We start from the raw sequence: 16871 nt of genomic DNA, 5'->3' as shown, positions 1-16871 counted from the left end.
TCCTCACTGGAAGCTTTACAAGCAGGTTTCTTAGATTAATTCCATTTCCCATTAGGGAACGTTCACCTGAAGGCTCCCTACTGAGTGGCCTGTCATTTAAATGCCCTATAGGGTGACAGAGCTGCCATTCTTAGAGCTGGGCACCTGGAAAACAGACTTAGGAAGGCTCTCATTTATATAAAGCAGCACATAACTGATACCAACTATGTTAGGTATCAGCATTTTACTGCTTCCCCCACTGGTAGTCTGGTCCAGTTAGTATTCTTCAGCTCTGAGCTCCAACTTAGTGCCAACAGAGCAAAACAGCCAACTACCAAGGTTAGGGTAGGACCAAAAGAAGCCATAATGCCTCTTCTAATGAAAGAAATGTAAGAGAAAACCTTTTGAAAATGGAAGCTATTTACATGCCTCATACATGCACCCACACATACATGCATCATGCACCCACACAAAAAAAATCCAGTGGGCCCCACCAGCTCAGCCCTGCTTCCCACCAGGAACCTTGGGTGCTCCACCCCCACCCCTAATGGCAGCCACAAGGAGGAAGTAGAAGGTACACAGCATGATCGGGGGGGGGGGGGGGTGTTTGGTTGAGACTGGTGACCCCTGGAAGAGTTTGCGACTGGGGTGGGGGCCCTGAGGTGGCAGCCCCTGATGTAATCTAATGTGCCGGCAACACACACCAGAACAAATTCAGGTACTGGTGTCTCAACCCTTTCTCCTTGTAGAGTAGATTGTAAGCTCTTTTGGGCAGGGCTCTCTTCACCTCTTGTATCGGTTATTGATTGCTTTATATGTTACTCTGTATGTCCAATGTATGAAACCCACTTATTGTACAGCGCTGCGGAATATGTTGGCGCTTTATAAATAAATGTTAATAATAATAATCCACCAGCAAAAGGAACGTAATGGGATGCAAGCCACAGCCATAGCCACCTTTCCTGGTAACACTCACAGGGGTCAGAGTGCAGCAGAATCAGTACAGGTCAGACCAACTATGCCAAACAACCATGATTAGAGTGAGAAGGTCCCAAAGGAACCAGAACATTCTCCCTAATGCAAGAAGTTAAATGGAGAAAATAGAAGATACTCATATGCGCAACTGTTTTCCCCTGGTGATATATTTTTTTTGACCTGATAAATTGAGCTAATATTTTAATTAAAAAAAAGACAATGGTCCCCCTTTCTTATCTATCCATGATCCTATGGTGGGCACTGAGGCATTTTCTATAGGGAGGCTTAGATAGTATTGAACTTGCTTCTGCTTCAGCCTGATCTGAGTCTTCATGAGATGGAATGTCGTTCTCACAAGCAAAAAACAAAAAGCCTTTATTCAGGAAAGCCTTTGGGGTTAATGTGGCAGCAATGTGGTGGATCTGGCGCTATGAGCCCTTTCTCAAGCCCTGCCACCTGGCAAATTCCAAAGCAAAGTAAGACACAGTGATTAATTGCTTTCACTTTTTTTTTTTCCTTTGAATGGCCAGGCCTATTGATGACTAAAGAAAAGGCAGCACAAGAGCTATTCAGTAGTGCTTTTCTGTCACTGATCGAGACCCTGACTTTCACGGAAATCCCTTTCTGCTGACGGATACCCACAGGAGACATTCCTTGTGACTTGTGTGCGCATTGTCCAACTGTGCTCTGTGGCACTCCAGTCCTATGTGCCTTATGTTGCTATGGTAACTTGTCATTATGGGTATTTTGTGAATGATGGGTTTTTGACTTCTGCCCCAAAGCCTATTGAGAGTACCCATTTGTATGCATAATTGTGCTGCCTAACAATATCTGGAGTTCCTGGAAGCCTTGAAGAGAAGCATTACTAGCTGTCCCCATGCTTACAAGACATAGAGAGTGATATAGTTATTTAGTTATCTCCTATTAATCCACTACCCCACATTGCACAATATGGCCTCACTCCCAGGCCTGGACTGGCAATCTGTTTATGCTGGCAAATGCCAGAGGGGCTGCTGTAAGATTGTAAGGGTTAATCTCTTTAACTCCGTCTGTGCTTCTCTGCACTATATCTAAGCAGTCACGAACCGGTTCGATTTAATCTGTGCGTCGGCGAAACATCTGATATCGTCTGCGCATGTGCGCTGATCAGGGAACTTGTACAAACGATACAACCAGTATGTGTATTGCAAACAAGTTCAAATTTATTTTGTTTTGATATTACTTATATAGTAGATAGAAAAACACATCCCATTATGCTTACGTATCATGGGTGGGTACATTTGCCTTGCAATTATTAGTAGAAATACAGAAATTATTTAAGTAGCTGCTGAAGCTTTATTATGATCTCTTATCCTTGAATATTAGCTGAGATAAACAAGGCCGGAGCAACTTGGACAGACAAGATAGTGAGGATAATCATAACAACTGAAGTAATACTTTCTCAGACCTTCGTGATTGAAAACAAAATTGTGTAAATTCAGCATTTAGCAATTTAAACCCTATCAAAGATAGACAGTCACTATTTATTGGGCTGGTGGGGGCTGTTTGGGCCTCTCTGTACCTGAAATGACAGGGCCTATTTTGAATTCCAGTCCGGACCTGCTCACTCCTCCCATACCTGGTAATAAGAGATAGAGTGGTGCTATGGTGCGAAAAGCCACCATGTCTGGCAGGTCACTTTCTTTTCCTAGTTCAGACCAGAAACTGCTGGACAGAGATCTCTTCCACAGAGCAAGAAACAAAAAGCCACCAGGCCAGACATGGTAGCCACCAGCCAAGTTCAATACTATGGGTATGGGGTGTGGGGTCGTACTGGGGAGTATGGTGGTGCAGTTCAGGAGGGGTGATGTATACGTCACTTTCCATGTCCTTTAAGCCAGTGATCCCCAACCAGTGGCTCAGGGGCAACATGTTGCTCCCCAACCCCTTGGATGTTGCTCTCAGTGCCCCCAAACCAGGGAGTTATTTTTGAATTCCTGACTTGGGGGCAAGTTTGGTTGAATAAAAACAAGATTTTCTACCAAATAAAGCCCCCTGTAAGCTGATAGGGTGCATAGAGGCTGCCTAATAGCCAATCTTAGCCCTTATTTGGCTCCTCCATGAACTTTTATGGTGCTTGTGTTGCTCTCCAAGTCTTTTTACATTTGACTGTGGCTCACGAGTAAGAAAGGTTGGGGATCCCTGCTTTAAGAGACTTGCTATTGTAAGTGAGGTGCCAGCCTGTTCTACTGGGCATAGGTACAACCTATTCTGCTTATGTTCATACCACCCCAGCCAATCCCAGTTACAAACAGACACACTCATAATCCACATTAAACCCCACCTACTTAATGGCCATTGGCTTTGCTATTGCTTTTAATACCTATATATTTTAGTCAAGACTAGCAATATGGCAGCTCTAACTCAAATAAATCTACAGGTATAGAATGCCTTATCTGGAAACCCTTTATCCAGAAAATTCCGAATTATAGAAAGGCCCATAGACTCCATTATAAGCAAATAATTCTAATTTTTAAAAATGATTTCCTTTTTCTTTGTAATAACAAACAAACAAATCCCAGCTAAGATATAATTACCCCTTATTGGGGGCAGAACAGCCCTATTGGGTTTATTTAATGGTTAAATGATTGCCTTTTCTCTGTAATAATAAAACAGTACCTGTACTTGATCCCAGCTAAGATATAATTACCCCTTATTGGGGGCAGAACAGCCCTATTGGGTTTATTCAATGGTTAAATGATTCCCTTTTCTCTGTAATAATAAAACAGTACCTGTACTTGATCCCAACTAAGATATAATTACCCCTTATTGGGGGCAGAACAGCCCTATTGGGTTTATTTAATGGTTAAATGATTCCCTTTTCTCTGTAATAATAAAACAGTACCTGTACTTGATCCCAACTAAGATATAATTACCCCTTATTGGGGGCAGAACAGCCCTATTGGGTTTATTTAATGGTTAAATGATTCCCTTTTCTCTGTAATAATAAAACAGTACCTGTACTTGATCCCAACTAAGATATAATTACCCCTTATTGGGGGCAGAACAATCCTATTGGGTTTATTTAATGGTTAAATGATTCCCTTTTCTCTGTAATAATAAAACAGTACCTGTACTTGATCCCAACTAAAATATAATTAATCCTTATTGGAGGCAAAACAATCCTATTGAGTTTAAATGATCTTTAAATAATTATTTAGTAGACTTAAGGTATGGAGATCCAAATTACGGAAAGATCCCTTATCCAGAAAGCCCCAGGTCCCGAGCATTCTGGATAACAGGTCCTATACCTGTATATACATTCAAATAAGCAGAGAAGGCATATTCTCATATTTTACTCCCTACCAAGGGCCTAATGAAAATCCAATAAGGATAAACTGAACCTGTTGACTGGAATATTTCGCCTTTAAAACCTTACAAATGCCAGCGTCTAGTATTTGTTTCTGTCACAGTTTAAAGCCAGCGTTTATGCGAAAAAGATATTTTTATTGGCTCCTGCTTGTAGATGTGCATTTATAACTGTGCATGTGTTAATGTAAAGTAGCTCATAAACCGCCCCCCACCCCAACTCCTGCTGTGTCGCTCACATTTTGTACATTTCTTCTTTGTAGTTGAAATTCAAATGCAGTTTTACAGCTGATTTGCAGCACATGTGTGATAAAATCAGCCAATCCTGCCCATTGCTGGCCGTTAGAGCTGGCAGCTGGTCAGCGGGCGGCCCGGGGGCATTTAACAGGTATACAGCTTGGAGCTTTAGAGGCAACGTGCGACTTTCCAATGAAAGATACTTTGTGAGAGCATGAAGAGAAGGAATGTCAGGAATCGGCTAGAAAATATGCTGTGTGCCACGCGGATCACTTTCCCAAAAGGAAATTCTTCCTGAATACTGTCGGGTTTCCAGCGACAGAAGGGAAAACGCTTTCAGAATCCTGTTCTAAATTCCTTTCTTATCATTCAAAGCAAAGCAGAAATCAGGGTATAGCTTGTGCCCTGCTGAGGGGGCACCGTAGCCAAACAAGTGGATCTTTAGGTGTATGGCCACAAGCATTGCCACTTTTTCTTTAAAAAAAATACCGGCCAGGTCACAACCCTAATGTCAACCTGAAAGGAAAACTATTCAGATACAGGTATCAGACCCCTTATCCGGAAACCCATTATCCAGAAAGTTCTGAATTACGGAAAGGCCATCTCCCATAGACTCCATTTTAATCAAATAATTCAACATTTTCAAAAATGATTTTTCTCTGTAATAATAAAACAGTACCTGTACTTGATCCCAACTAAGATATAATTACCCCTTATTGGGGCAGAACAGCCCTATTGGGTTTATTTAATGGTTAAATGATTCCCTTTTCTCTGTAATAATAAAACAGTACCTGTACTTGATCCCAACTAAGATATAATTACCCCTTATTGGGGGCAGAACAGCCCTATTGGGTTCATTTAATGGTTAAATTATTCCCTTTTCTCTTTATTAATAAAACAGTACCTGTACTTGATCCCAACTAAGATATAATTACCCCTTATTGGGGGCAGAACAGCCCTATTGGGTTTATTCAATACTTAAGTGTTTTTAGCAGACTTAGGTTATAGAGATCCAAATTATGGAAAGACCCCTTATCCAGAAAACCCCAAGTCCCGAGCATTCTGGATAATGAGTCCCATACCTGTAGTTTATATTATGTTAAGTGGCCTAATAAACAATCTTACCAAACTGGAATATATATATCAGTAAATATTGCCCTTTTACATCCTTTCCCTTGAGCCGCCATTTAGTGATGGGCTGTGTGCTCCCTCAGAGATCAGCTGACAGGAAATAATGCAGCTCTAACTGTAACAGGAAGTAGTGTGGGAGCAAAAGGCAGAACTTTATCCATTAATTGGCTGATGGGGCCTAGCATGTATGTGTGCCATGGCTTGTTTGTGTGCACCGTGAATTGCATGATCCCAGAGGCGGCCCTTAGTACTGAAAATGGCAATTTTCTATTTAGGATAACCCTAGCATAAAGAGTATATTTTTATGGAAACTGTTTATTTAGATGAAACAGAGTTTTACATATGGGCAGTTTTAAGCAATATATTATTAAAAAGATCTACATTGTTCGAAGGTATAGGTTTCCTTTAAGCGACTAGAATCATTGGGAAGACCCACTTGCCCCCTCCAGGTATTTAGTCTTTCCTTCTCCTTTATAAATACCCCTTTTATTTACACCTGATGTGAAACATTTTCTACACCTTTATAAATATGGGATGGTTTACAGATCTGGCAAAGCACCCCCTCCAGTGTTTAGTCTGAAGATCGTCCAATGCAGAATAAACAAAGAGCAATAATAAGTATTTCCACATCAAGCCATAAACATATTCCAATATAATATATGTCTCCTGAGGGGCAAGCTGAGCTTGGAACGTGCAGCTGTGCGGAGCTGGAGTAAAAAACAAACGCGGCCTCTGATATTAAAAGGGAAACTATAGCTAACGTCAGAAAGGGGGGGCCCTACTGCAATATTATTGGAGCCCCCTCGAGTTTCCTCGCTCGGTTAGCCCCTAACGTGGCTACAAGCCAAGGCACCTGTGGCTAAAATAATAAGCCTTTCCTAAAATGACATGTAACAGTTGCACATTTCTATAGCTGGATTTGTACTGGAATCACACTCGCTGTATTTATACCTCTCGATATAAAGTCTCAAATTAAACCTAGTTTGGTGCAGGTCTAACCTTGAGTAATACACTACAAGGGTCATTTACAACTGCAAATTGAAATTTCAAGGTGAGAAACTTGGAATTACCATGTAGTCATAGGACCAAGGTTCTCACAGCTGGGGTTTTTCAATATCCTCCTATTTGTGTCTGTAAGTTAAGGCGGCCATACACATGAAGATCCGCTCGCTTGGTGAGGTCGGCAAGCGATCAAATCTTTTCCCAATATCCCCACATATGGGTGGGCGAAATCAGTGAACATGTAGGCTTATTCAATCATTTGGCCCCATTATAATGGCGGCAATTGGTCAGTCAGTTCCGGGACCACATCAATGAGCCGATGCGGTCCCCGATCCGACTAAAGGTCCCCATACATGGTAAGATCCGCTCGCTTGGAGAGAGGATATTCCCCCGATATCCCCACCTATGGGTGGGCGATATCGGGGAGCTTGAAGCCCTGGGGCCAAACGACCGGATTATGTAGGCGGCAATGGGGCAGTCGGTTCAGGGACCGCATCAATGAGCCGATGCGGCCCCCGATCCGACTGAATCTTTTAACCTGCCCGATCAATATCTGGCCAATTTCAGGCCAGATATCGGTCGGCCAGCCCGCTCGTTTCTGCCCCTACACGGGCCGATAAGCTGCCGAGTCGGTCCAAGGGACCAATATTGGCAACTAGAATCGGCCCGTGTATGGGGGCCTTAAATCTTTTAACCTGCCCGATCGATATCTGGCCAATTTCAGGCCAGATATCGGTCGGGTATGCCCCTCGTTCCTGCCCCTACACGGGCCGATAAACTGCCGAATCGGCTGCTACAATTGGCCCCTGTATGGCCACCTTTACCCTCCCCCTTACTACGGAGTAGGGACCTCCTTCCTCTTGTCTTCTGACACTTAGCTCTTAAAGTGATACCTTTTTAAATACTAGGGTAAATAAAAAGTAAACTATAGGCCATGGTGATCATTTTTCATGGTAAGTGGCGTAAGTAATTGTTACATGAAGTCCCTAAACCTGACTGTTTTGCCAACCTGCCTGTCCCTTCTCAGCCTGTCAGTTACAGCTTCTAATGCTAACGGGCCTCCTGCTGCACAAATATGGCCGCCCCCTCATAGAGGAACATGGGGAATCAATTAGGTGATGTAAAAGCATCAGGAAGTACTTTTATGGCAAAATTATAAAGTTCATGACAATGTCACGATAAATTTAGTTACATTTTAGGTGTCAGTATCTCTTTAATCTCTAAAAGTGATACTGACACCAGAAATGAAACTTTTTATTACATCCATCATAATAATGTCTTTGCATGTTATTTATAATTTTGCCATAAATGTATTTGTCTGATGCTTTTACGTTCCCTATCTGATCCCCTATGTTCCGCTATAAGGGGACTCCTGCAGCAGGAGTCCATTAGCATTAGAAGCTATAACTGACAGCCTGAGAAGGGACAGTCAGGCAGTTATATAGATTCATATTTTAAAAAGTCGTTTTTTGTGTCAGTATCACTTTAATGTAACTTTCAGAAACCGTACCTTGGCCCGCCCTCTCTGCCCTTGCCGGTCCCGCTGTACTGCGTATGTACAGAAACAAGATACCCCCCCATTACCTTTGCCACCAAATTCAGCCCAATATCCATCTGAAAGCTGAGGACAGGCCCTCAAGTGCCTATATTGTGAATACGACCCTGAGTGCTGCACCAGAATGGGCACTGTGTCCCACCACATCATACACTTAAAATGGGCATAAACATTTTTGGGGGGGCCACGGTCCCATAGTTCTGGTGCCTGTTAATAAGTGATACACAGGTAAAACCTGAAACCCACTGGAACCACAACTTTACCTGTGGATCAGGTTTAGATCAGGTTTATGCTCCAGGGTTTCCATACTTCAAGAGGACCTCCTTCCCACTATTGATGTTACTATGCCAACCACTTCTGGTGACATCATAGTGCCAGCCCTGGACAGCTGTGACATCATCAGAGAGGGTTGGGTCTCAGTCATAAAAGGACTGGTTGGCTGGCTGGATCATGGGTTACGAATAGTGATGAGCAAATTATTTGCGCCAGGCATGGATTCACAGCGCATTTTGCCATTGGCAAATTGTTTTGCGAAACTTCCTTGAAAATTCGGGGCATAAAAATTCACCGTGCATAAAAATTTTGGTGCGCATAAAAAAAATTTGGGAGTGGTCAAGTAAAAAAGGGCACGGTCATGTAAAATTGGCCGAGGTTGCGTCAAAAAAAAAGAAGACACAGGTGACCAAAAAAGACGCGGGCGACAAAAAAATTACATGACAAATGCGTTTGCAAATTTTTCGCTGTTTCACAAATTTTCTTTGCAAATTTTATGCCAAGCGAAACGGGACAGATTCGCTCATCACTAGTTATGAAGCTGATTGTGGTCCAGTGAGAGTTGGCTGATTTCTGATAATAATAAACAGTGCCTTTTTTAGTAAAGGAGTTAAATTTGACTTTATCAAATTGAATAAATGGTTTCCAATAAATCTATAGCAAACTCAGTCTGTATACACTGAGCATAAAGTCAGACAGTGCTATTGTAAGGCTTTATTGTACCCAACAAACACAACTCGTTGCCTTGATAAAGGATGTTATTACAATACAGGAAACCCGGCGAGGTTAATTTACCAATGTTTGTGCCGTATGACAAAAGGAGCAGCCTGTGGGTGCAGAAATGAAAGTATAAGCGCGGGGTGGTGCTTGCCGAGGCATGTGAGATTCCTAAAAAGCGAGGAAACCACACATTTCTAAACACACGGAATGACTTGGCAATCCATAGAAATGTCAACAGTGCCTGTTCACACAGCCCGTAGGCAGGGGGATAACTGTGAGCTCTGCAGGCCATGTACATTTGTGTCTGTCAGCACCTGGGGAACTGGCTGAGTATGTGCAGAAGCTCTTACTGTGGTAGGGCTAGCGATTAGTCCTGAAAAAGGTTTCATGCTCACCCAACTGCTTTGTAATTATGGTGCTAAATCAGTACAGGTATAGGACCCATTATCCAGAATGCTCGGGACCAAAGGTATTCCGGATAAGGGGTACAAGGTACTGTTTTATTACTACAGAGAAAAAGAAATCAAGTTTAAAAATCTGAATTATTTGATTAAAATGGAGAGACAGGCTTTCCGTAATTTGGAGCTTTCTGGATAATGGGTTTCCGGATAAGAGATCCCATACCTGTATCTGCCCTGCTCTTTATAATACCCGCATTTCTGGTTCTGACTCCTGAAACAGTGTAGCTGTTGCCAGTTTATTAAAAGACCTTTTGGAAAAATTATTTTTTGGGTGAAGTTCCCCTTGAATTTCAGTGCAGCCCAGCAGCTTGGATTTATTAGCAGTGTTCGTAGGAGATCCAGTAACCTTACTGTAAAAGAAGTCAGGATTAAACAGGAAGTTGAGATCATAATGCTGCATAATGCTGAATAACATATACATACTATACTTATACATACTCCTCATATTAAACCCCCTGATTTAGCTTTAGGTTGATCCAATATTGAAATTGTAAAAATGTAAAGAGCTATGAAACTTGGTGGTGCTATATAAATAAGTGCCGATGATGTTTATTTCAATTAGATTGCATTAGTTTAGTATAAAATACTAACTGCTTTACAATCCTGATCAATAAGACTAACATACTGATTCAGATGTTGTTGAACTACAACTTTTAAACCTCAGTACTTCACTCTGTCTGTGAGACGCTTAGGGTTGCCACCTGGGCCAGCAATGTAGCTGCCGGTAAATTTGTAATAACTTGCCCTCCGGACCCCTGCCTACCTCCAATCTGCCCCTGACCCGCCTCCTATCCCCTCTCCCAGCTCCCTTTCTAGCCTGCCCCATTTACGATTTCCCCTTATATAGGACCCACCAAAGTCATGCCCACTCCCATTTATGTCACAGCTCCGCCACATCATGGACCTGCCCCTGCTCTGGCCAGTAAAAAGACTGAGGAAAGGTGGCTGGAAGTTGTAGTTTGACAACATCTGAAGGAGGGCCAGTGCCTGGGTCTCAGTTGTAAAGCCTTTGGGTATCCCCAAACATTCATTATTATTATGCCATGTTAATTGACATTAACATGGCATAATAATAAGGTGGAAATAAACAGATGGAGAAATCACCAGCCACTATGGAAACTGCCTGTAAGTGTTCATATATGTATTTTTGTTCCATCAGTGGCTGCCATACTTAGGAAGTGGCACAGTGCAGTAGTTAGCAATCCTGCCTTGGGATACTGGGGTGCAGAGTTTGGTTCTGGCTAGTGCACCAACTCAAGTTTGTGAGCCTCATTTACTACTGACCCGGCCACAATTGTAGAAAGGGGGGCAAACTTGTGCTTATTCGCTTTGAACTGTGCTCAGTGCCAGTCTGGGGTGTCTGGGGCCCACCGGAACTACCACTTCATGGCCCCCCCACCCCATTCACTAATCCTCAACCAGCACATGTGCCTCTTACACCCTCTACCCCCCTACCTACATGCCAGGTCTAGTGATGAGCGAATTTGTTCCGCTTTGCCGAAAAACAGCGAAAAATTTGCGAAACAGCGAAAATGTTGTTGCGGCAAAAAAAATTGTCGCCCGCGGCTATTATTTTGTTGCGCAACTATTATTTTGTGGCCCGTGGCTATTCTTTTGTTGCGCGGCTATTCTTTTGACACCCGCGACTATTCTTTTTTGACGCCCGCGACAATTTTTGGACGTGCGGCGAATTTTTCCATGGCAAATTGTTTCATCAACAAACCGCCAATGGCGAAACACGGAAATTCGCCGCAAATCCATGCCCATGTTTTGCCCATCACTAGCCAGGTCACATTCTTAGGGGGTGAAAGTGGAGGGTCTAAGTAGCTGGCAGGGATCAGGCATGGGTTACCGGGGCTCACCAGGGTTTTTTTGCAGTGTCCTACCGGCCTAGTCCGACCCTGGCTGTGCAGCAGCTCCTGTTCCTATAAGTCAAAATATTAGAACTGCACAATCATACGACAGAGGTAAAGCTATAGAATTAATAAAACTTCTGAAATTCTTCTGCCCTACTCCCCCATAATACCAATGCTGTGTCTTTGCTTTTAAACTGAAGAATAGAACCTTACATTAAAAATAGGAACAACTGCAAAATACAGGGCCCCGAAATGTTTTTAGTAGAACCCCTCACATTTCTAATGTTCCAGTAACATTTTATTTATTCCAGATGCTAGAAATATTACACAGTGACCACCCTGACTAATCTTTTCCCAAAAAAAAAGGAAAGCCGCAGGGACCGATCACAAATTATATAAGATGTATATACATATATATATAATATATTAATATATTTATAACACGGTGCAGTTAAAGCCCAGAAAAACTATGCAGTTGCCTGTTTTTCTTTGAAAAGAAATTCCATTTTCTCTATGCAATGTAACGGGTCAGCTGGTATTGTTTAATGTTATAATAATCACAAAGCATTAGTGTTCCCTCTTTCATGAAATTCTGGGAGAAATCCTCCTGTTTCACACAGCAGTTTCTTTGGACACAGTATTAACCAATACAGATTACAGCCTGTGGGGCTGGTTGAGTTATCTCTGGGGAGAAGTGGTACTGCACGAGATAAAGCTGTTAATACTATATAATGTTTGTGTGAAGCATCTCCTTAAATGAGCAGAGTGTCTAAGTCAAATCACTTGGGTGGACATTATCACAAAACCTCACTTTTATATGAATACTCCATTCAGCAGTGTTAGTACAGTAGCCCATATCCACCAATCAGCAGTTAGCCTTCATTCGTTTAGTACAGAATAATGAAAGCAAAGATCTGTTTGGCCGTTATGGATAGGAACATCCAAAACAGATAAAAGGGCAAGTAATATCTGCACACTGGTGTTTTCAAGACTATGTTACTTCAGTGCCGGTTATGGAGCATAAGGGAGCAGGGGTCTTTGACTTCTTAATTGGTTTGGCTGAGCAATTTTTAGACTCTGTCTTGTCTGTCAGGACTAATAGTGATAGAGGAGGAACAGAAATTGACCAACAGGAATAGAAGCATGTAGGCAATTGCCCCCTCACTCTGTGTTATGAATGTAAGGACACTAACTAGGAAAGCAATGGTGTCACATAGTATGATATACTTAGGGAAGGACACCATACTACATGATCCAGAAGAATGCACAGGGTCCTAGTTACTGCACTAGGGCCAGGGGCCCCAAACTAAAGGGAACAACTGATGTGCATTCCTGATGTATATATATATACTAAACATATTGCACTTTTATATATATTATGTGCACTTTTATGAACATTTTCAGGGACAAATCGACCAGTGAGGGTACCAGGGTCCACTGGGAATTGTGATTTTCAGTGGGAGCACAGGGTTACCTTGGTGCCTTGGTGCAGTGCAATGTGCAGGTCTGGGGTGGCGCTACATTGTGAGAACTGCTAATGTTCATGTGCTACTAAGTATGGTGCTGATCCATGGGTTGTGTTTGCCATTGACTACTTTGAATGGACATTTTGAAAGATATGTAGCAGGGTCAAAAGAGGCCACCTACGGTACTAGTGGGGAGAAATCTTTTAATAACAGCAACCTGAAAATATGGGGATACTTGCAAATGCCCTGAAACAATCCTGGGTGAAATGAGTGGGGTTTCAGGAGAGGAAAATGTAAATCCTTCAATGTTTAGGGTAATTTGATGTTTGGTAAATGATTTTGATCATTGGGGTGGGTCAAAGACAGTGTGCAGACCTACTCCAATCTTTATATGTAACCCTATTCATGATTGTATAGACATGTCTCATTCTATTTTGTATCTTATTGGTGCAAATAAAGATATGCTCCTATGGTTGTCCATCCAGGGCTTACAATTGCTAATGGGAATTGACTTAAGGTCCCCATACACAGGCCGATTATAGCTGCCGATATCGGTCCCTTGGACCAATTCGGCAGCTAATCGGCCCGTGTATGGGCAGAACCGAGCGGCCAAACGATTGGATTATTTTTTTTTAAGGTACTTGCTACCCGATATCGCCCACCCGTAGGTGGAGATATCGGGTGAAAATCCGCTCGCTTGTTGACATCGCTAAGCGAGCGGATCTTATAGTGTATGGCCAGCTTTAGGCTGAAGGCAGATAGGTCCTGTGTCCAGCACATCTAGGGGCAGATTTATTGTGTAGTATAAAAAACGGTGACAAAATGACATTGCCAGGCTTTGCCACGTAAAAAAAAGCATAAAATCAGTGTAAATTTTGTATGCGTTTTTTCTTCCGTAAAATAACGGCGTAAAATCTTGCATTCGGGCGGCAAACTTCTCCATTTATCTTGCACAGCTTTTTCCACCATTTCTTTGGTGAATTTCATTTTACACAGCATCATGAATAGGCCCCCCTACTGTATTTCCCATCTCAGAGATACTGATATAGAGTTTTCCAAAAAATATTTTCCCAGCGAGTGCAAATTGTGAAACAGCCTTTTCTGAAAATATGGTATATTTTCCCTCCAAGACCCCTGGATTTTAGCTGTACGTGCAGTGTAGAGTGATATTTTTTTTCCATAAGTGTTCGTTATAGGAGGGGCTCCGGCTGACTCCTGGGATGACTGAATTCTGATGAGTTTGCCAATACATTGCTCATTTGTGGGAACCCTGTAATGTTTAATGCGCCCTCGGTGAATGATTACCCTGCTCTCCTTTCTGTCAGCTGCTTTGCAGACCCTCGACGTCCTGTACTTAGAAATCCCCCTGTTCTTCTCTGCAGCAGCGCAGAGCGTGGGGAATAGCTATGTGTTTAGCTCATAGCAGCTGGTGTGAAATGAACTGCAGCCGTGTTTAATGTTAAGACATGTATAATTTTTGTTATGAAGAAGGGGCCTAATGATGGAAAGTTCTAGGTGTTCTGACACCCCCCCATCCCACCACACACGCACTGCCTTTCAGAAATATTATATATTATATGACAGCAGATGCAAATATACTTTCTTTTTAAAGTTAAAATGCCCCTGTGAGTTGCAGTGCATGGAGCTGTTTTGCTGCTACCACCTAGGGCTGTGCTGCCAAACATGGCAAAGTGTATAGCCGCCCATACACATGTAATTCTTTGCTCCCGCTCTGCTTAATTAAAAATAATATTATAGAACAAGGCTGCAGTACAGTTCACACCAGCTGTTATGAGCTAAACTCATTCCTACTCCCCGAAGGCTAGAGAACAGAAAGGAGAGAACTGTGGGATTTGGATGTGCAAAATATAGAAATTATATCAAGAATAAGCATTTATTACTAAAGCCCCCTATCATGCATGTATTTGCTCACTATCCCAGAGCTTAGTCTGGTGGCTCCTTCCCTTTCTGATGGGCAAAGTGTGGATCATCTCCCTAAAGGGGTGGTTCAATATAAATTAACTTTTAGTATGTTATAGAGAATTTATCTCTAACCAGTGACTCAGGGGCCACATGTTGCTCACCAACCCCTTTGATGTTGTTCCCGGTGGCCTCAAAGTAGGTACCCAGATTTATATCTCTGACTTGGAGACAAGTTTTGGATCCCAGAGACACAGTTTTACCCCAAGCAGAGCCTCCTGCAGGCCAGCAGTCAACATGGGGCTACCATATAGCCAATCACAGCCCTTATTTGGCACCCCCAAAGAATTGTTCTCATGCTTATGTGGCTCCCCAACACTTTTTATATCTGAGTGTGGCTCACAAGTATAAAAGGTTGGGGATCTCTGCTGCAGAGTATCCTATTCCCAGCAACTTTGCGGTTTTCATTTTTTATATTTATAGTTTTCAAAATTGTTTACCTTTTACTTCTACATCTTTCCAGCTTTCAAATGGGGAGGGGGGGTCACTGACCCCAACAGACAAAAGCTATTGCTCTGGGAGCTTACAATTTTATTATCATTGTTACTTTTTATTACTTATATTTCTATTCAGCCCCTCTCCTATTCAAATTCCAGTCTCTCATTTTCAACACTGCCTGGTTGCTAAGGTAGGCAAGACCCTAGCAGCTAGATAGCTGCTCAAATTCCAAACTAGAACTGAACAAAAACCTAAATGACTGAAAAAACACAAAAAAAATAAAAAATGGACACCAATTGCAAATTGTCTCAGAATATCAGTGTCTACATGATACTAAAAGCTGATGTCCCACATAGAGGTTAATGGCCTGCGATGGATCTCTGCTACCAAGGGGGTGACTAATCTCTTCTAAATGTCTTTCCACTGGCAACAAAGGGAATCACCCATGGAAATGCCTGCGCAGGAAAGGTACAATCCCTGGTGGGGTGCCAAATGTTAGGCACCCCCAGTGATTGTAATCACTTACTAGGTACCCAAGGCAGATGCTCCTATTCGCAGAAAACTGGGGTGATCAGGTAAGTGATTACAATCACTAGGGGATGCCTAACATTTTGTACCTTTCCTTAAATTCAAAGGAGAACAACCCTCTTTAATACAAACCAAACCAATTAACTAACGTTCTAGAGCAGGCAGTTTCATCCTATATTTTAGGTGGCACTGTCCATGTGTTTCAAAGCAGTAGGTGAGCCAAGAATTCTACCCCACAATCCTTCTGATATCAGGTTGCATGTAAAAGATATATACAATATATATATATATTTAGTAACATGCTGTATAGCAGGCATCTGCTTTGTGTATATGACTTTATATCCCAAATCCATAAAACCCCACAGAACAAATATTAAGATACATTCTAAATATCAAAACACATGTAGTATGTCGAATGGCTTGCGGGGCTGGACCACACGTGTAGCAATGTCAGATAAGAATGTCTCCATGCAGAACAAACAGCTGGATGTTTTCTTCTACAGAGAGGCTTGGAATGATTGCAAAAAAGAGGTTGTTATCTGAATTACATCAAAGAATGAGCATTGTATAATACAAATCCCAGCATAATCTGCAAGACATAGCAGCTGTTGGCGGCACTGGCTGACCGTTGTGGCCACCAATGTAAATAGCCATCAGGAGAAGACAGGAACCAAGTAATGTAGAAAATGTACAAAACCCAAAGAGCAAGGTGTGTTGTATGTACACGAGAAACCACAGATGTACCCTACTTCTACAGATAACACTGTGACTAGAAAAATGCACCATTACTACCCACAGATGTAGCCTGCCCAGGTAGATAAAAAGGTGAGCAAGACACATGGAAAAGGCAAAAACAGATGTACCCTGTTCAGGTAGAGTATAAGGTGAGTAGTGCATACTGTTTGTTTCCCAAACCGGGAAC

The 16871-nt window shown here is 42.3% G+C and overlaps 1 protein-coding gene across 1 annotated transcript in view; it reads right to left on the bottom strand.

Annotated features, from left to right (window-relative positions):
- plekhh2 (pleckstrin homology, MyTH4 and FERM domain containing H2) overlaps positions 1-16871 on the bottom strand; it is a 92481-nt gene that overhangs the window by 62518 nt on the left and 13092 nt on the right. The window lies entirely within an intron of this gene.

The sequence above is a fragment of the Xenopus tropicalis genome, chromosome 5 (genome assembly GCF_000004195.4).
Source record: "Xenopus tropicalis strain Nigerian chromosome 5, UCB_Xtro_10.0, whole genome shotgun sequence".
Classification (NCBI taxonomy): Eukaryota; Metazoa; Chordata; class Amphibia; order Anura; family Pipidae; genus Xenopus; species Xenopus tropicalis.
This window is presented reverse-complemented; position numbering and strand designations above follow the sequence as displayed.